Below are 4,697 nucleotides of genomic sequence, written 5' to 3'. Positions count from 1 at the left end.
GGGGGGGGGGGGGGGAGGGTTCTAAACATCCAAGATGTAACCACAGGAGTTTGTGCTTCTCAAGAAGGTTGGCTTTAGCACTTCTGCCCCTACAAAATAATGAGATTAGAACCTCCATGGCCAACTGAAGATGCTTCAGCGAGAAGGCTGATCAGCAGGCTGGAGGGGCTGGATTATGAGGAAAGACTGAAAGAGCTGGAGAGGTGCTGCACAGAAAAGTGAAAAATAAAATGGGGAAGAAGCTTAGCAGTTAACAGGTGTCAGCACCAAGGAGAGAGCTCAAAGTGTGAGTAGTGCATGGTGCCGTTGCTAAGGGCTCTAGAGTGAAATTGCAGTCAGAGGTGCATGGCCATGGCATGCTCTCCCAAGGGCCCTGCTGGAAAGTCTGATCCCCCAGGGAATTACAAGTAGGTTGAGCAAAATGTTAGAAACCATTGTATGGAAAACAAGTCACTGGAAGAGAGAGGCTGAATGATTCAACAGGCCTTTTCATCTCTGACCTCACAGAAGCAAATGATCCTCACTTGTTAAAACAACACACTGCCCAGCATTGTAATGGGACACTGGGTCAGTACTGAAATATCAACACTGTTTATGGGGCACCTCAGCACCTCTGTGGTTAGACGACCCTTGCCCTGCTTTAGGTGTGAAATCTTGGCAAGGGAAGAGCCCAAAGTGGAGCAAGACATTACAGGACAATAAATGCACTCTGCTCATTTCTGCCAATGAACCTTTTTCATTGTTCCCTTTGTTATTATACCTCAAACTTCTGTTTTATGTTTTACTCGGTAAGACTCTTACTGCATTTCAGATCCTAAGGATATCCATCTGGAAGCAAGCATGACTGGTGTATTCCTTTGCCCCAGGCTGGGCACTGGATATGTCAAGCTTTTAGCTGTAAGCCACACACCAGAGCCTGGCAGCTCTGCCACAACACTGTCCAGGACCGCCTGGTGAGGGCCATCCCGGCCACAGTGGGGGAGATCTCCGTGAACCGCACCATCATGGGCTGCAAGAGCCAGATGCGACCCGACAGTCATCACCAACGAAGAGGCCAAGAAGGTTGTGATTGTGGACGTCACCATCCCCTTCAAGAACCGGCACCAAGCCTTCACCGACGCTCGGGCTCGCAAGCGGGAGAAGTATGCCCCGCTGGCCAACACCCTGAGGGGCCACGGCTACGACATGACGGTCAACACGCTCATCGTGGAAATGCTTGGAGCCTGGGACCCCAGCAACGAGAGCATCCTGCATGTCTGCTGCGTCTCCCACCGCCATGCCGAGCTGATGCACTGCCTCATGGTGTCTGAAACCATCCGTTGGTCCTGCGACATCTACATGGAATACATGACGGGCCACCGCCAGTGCTATGACCCCACCAGACGAGCTGCCGCTGGACCGGACCTGGAGGGGACCGCTTGAACCGCACCCCCCCGCCGCACCAAATGGACCTTCACTTCGACAGGATTCTTCAACCACGGATGACCCCGCTCCACCCGAAGACGACCCCCGCGGTAAGACTCTATATGGACTGAGACACTTCCTTCGAACCACTTCCTCCACCATTGCGGACCATTGTAACGGGTTTGTGTGCATCTATCTCCTTTCTCTCTCAACATCGCAAACCCCCTCCCTCCCCTTCTCCCATCCCCCACCCCCAGGCTTAGATGGCTAACATTGTATTTCCTGTAACCTAGTTGCATTCCCCTCCTCACCCCCATCCCTCTATTGTTAGTCCCTCACTCGGGCGATCTGTATTTCCCTACCAGCTTTGTCATCTTTTTTTGGATTCCCAATCCTAAACATTTACTAATAAAAGTCAATTTCCTTTAGCCAACTAGGTTGATTAAGCATCCTGAACTTGCCAGGCTTTTTCATTCTCTTTTCACAGTACCTCAAGCCTTTTCATGTTAACCTACCATTGTGCTTTTAAAAATGTGTGACAAAAAAGAAACTGCTCCTTAATTTCTATAAAGGCAGCTGAAATGTGAGCCCTCCACTAAACAGTAGGAAATGAGAACTGCAAACTCAACCAGCTTTTGTGTTTAAACAATCCTCTCTGCTAGTTTTTTTTGAATGATACTCCCCACCTTTCCAGATGTCCTGCAAAAATGTTTTCATTAGACATTGTGCACTCCTTGGAGATCCCCGTCTCTGGCTAGTTGAATTCCCACTTGAGCAGGACACTTGAACCAACCAAGAGCTTTTAAGGACTCAGAACCAGTTATTGTTCTGTTCAACCCATTAGTTCTCTCTCACTACCACCATTCATGAGTCCAGGGACAGCCCCTGGCCCCACTGTGCAGCTTGCACTACAGCTCCTGCTTGGTCACATCCTCAGGTGAAGCAACCAGCAGCATTCAGTGCTCAGAACACAGAGCAGGAGCCCTGCCAGCCAAATCCATCTCCTTCAAGTCCAGACAGAGTTTTCAGTGTAACTGAGAAGTTACCTGTTTACATTGCTAATGGCAGAGGGCTGGAGGCAGCAAGCCTTACAAATAGAAATCACCTTCTCAGGGATTCCAGAGGGCACCTCTGAAAATGGTTAGGGATTTGATTATTGTCTTCAAGTCTAATGGCTGTTGCTAAAAGCTGTTATTTCCTTGCCTTGGATCAATGATTGTTGAAGACCTGCCAAGTCTTCCTTATACAGGAGGAATTGGATTTTGGGCTCCCCATCAGATTTCTCCCCTCAGCAGAGGACAGGTAGTCACTCCAGGAAGCCCTAAGTTCTGCCCTAGCATTTACTGCATGCTCACATTTGGGTCCAATAGCTCAGAGGGAGTTATATTTGCAGGATTTATAAAATATGGCTATTGCTTTTCAAAACAGCAGGCAAGAGGGATGTTGCAATGTCAGGTGCTGCATAATGGAACACACTACAAAACATTTTCTACAGGTCCGGCAACCTACAAAACGTTTCCCTGCACATTGTTGAGCACTCTCCACTTGCACAATAGTCAACAGCTCTGTGCTCTGGATTTATCTTGGTGCCACTGGGAAGGGTGCCTCACAGCAAAGGTTGAAGGATCTGGCTCATGTCATGACTCATCCATTTCAGCCCTGGCCCCGGTTACCCCCAGGCAGCCTGGGAACAGATTTCAGTTAAACCCAGCCACATTCCCTTTGGAGCTGAGGTTTACAGTAGCTCTAGTCAGCCTGAGCAGATACCTACTGCAGGTCTGCCGCTGACCCTCTCTCTACCAAGCACTCAGGGGTTGTGGCTACACCACCACAGTTCTGCGGGCTTGGAGGATATCAGAACCCCCCACCCTTTCTCAGTTCTGATGTGCATGGACTCCTACATTTTGCAAGCTAAGTCAGGGGCCTGGTTGCCTACTTAACTGCCTGAATTTCATGCTTAAGAGATACACAACATGCAGAGACCTGACTTTATGGCAGGATTTCTCACTGGCAACAGCTTCGCTTTGGACAGAAGCAAATACCCCACAAAACTCCTTCCTGGTGAAATCTTTTCTAGCACGGTTTACAAGGAACAGGAAGAAAGGCCATGGGATCTTCAGATACGGGTTTTGTTCCAAAGCAAGCTTCAATTACAGCAGAGAAAACAACAATAAAACCCAACAAGTAGGAATAAAAGCATGAATGTGAAGAGCTGGAACACAATCTCCTTTGCCCCCTCTGATTACTAAGAGGCACATTGCTTCTCCATCTGTTGTGTTCTCTTAAATTAGATTTGCACTGTCCAGCATCAGAGAATTATTCAGCTCGATTTAAGCCTGGGTTGTCACAAAGGGGTTGGATTACTACACACGTGATTTCAACTTCCCCCCACTGGTGCAATTTTTCTGCAAGCACTCAGCCCCATGCTCCCAGAGTTTGGCTCCAAGAACAGCACAGATACAGGTATAGTACCCAAGATGCCTATAGCCTAAACAATGGATGGGGATGGATCAAGGCAAATTGCCAGTGTCCATTAACGGTTATAGCTAGCATTTACCTTCTGTCTTGAAGGATCTCCAAGTTCCCTAATGCACAAGATTCAAAACAGCCACCAGAAATGAAACAGGCCTCTTTAATGGTCACCAGGGCAGCCCTTTCTTATCGTAGGGACTGAAACTGAATGCTGCTCAGCACCTCTGAGGATCTGGCTCAGTGAAAGGTCTCTAGGCTGGGCCTTGCTGCGTGACTGGCATTTGCTTGGCTGTGATGGCAAGATGGGGGCTGGCACTCAGCTGAGCAGTAGGGGACAGTCTACCTGGCATGGAGGGGCAGCCAGCTGAACAGTCAAAGCAAGAGGCTCTGTATTCAGGAAAACAGCAAAGAAGACTGATAGACCAGAGGCTTAAACATGTTTGCATTACTCAGAGGTCCCAGATAGCTTCCAGCACTGCCACAAACTCCCTATATTATTTCAGATTAATCACTTAGCCTCACTGCATGATGTGGATAATGTGCCTTGACATGAAGTTGTGGTAGTCAATGTATTACAGGTGGTGAGGTGCTCAGATACCCGTGTTACCACAGTATAAGCACAGATGAGCGTGCACGTTAAGTTATAGGATAAAAACAAAGCCCCAGAACTGGATAACAAGTAACCTCAGTTTGTCCCCGGCTCCAGTGGGAGACGTGCGGGTGGAAGCCCGCTGCACCCCCTGTTGAGCCCAGGGAGTCCCAGGACCCCCCAGCAGGACCCTGACCCAGACCCCTAGTGCAGCCGGAGGTAGGTGGGGCCC

The sequence above is a fragment of the Gavialis gangeticus genome, unplaced genomic scaffold (genome assembly GCF_001723915.1).
Source record: "Gavialis gangeticus isolate Ggan-Ray unplaced genomic scaffold, GavGan_comp1, whole genome shotgun sequence".
NCBI classification, from domain to species: Eukaryota; Metazoa; Chordata; order Crocodylia; family Gavialidae; genus Gavialis; species Gavialis gangeticus.
This window is presented reverse-complemented; position numbering follows the sequence as displayed.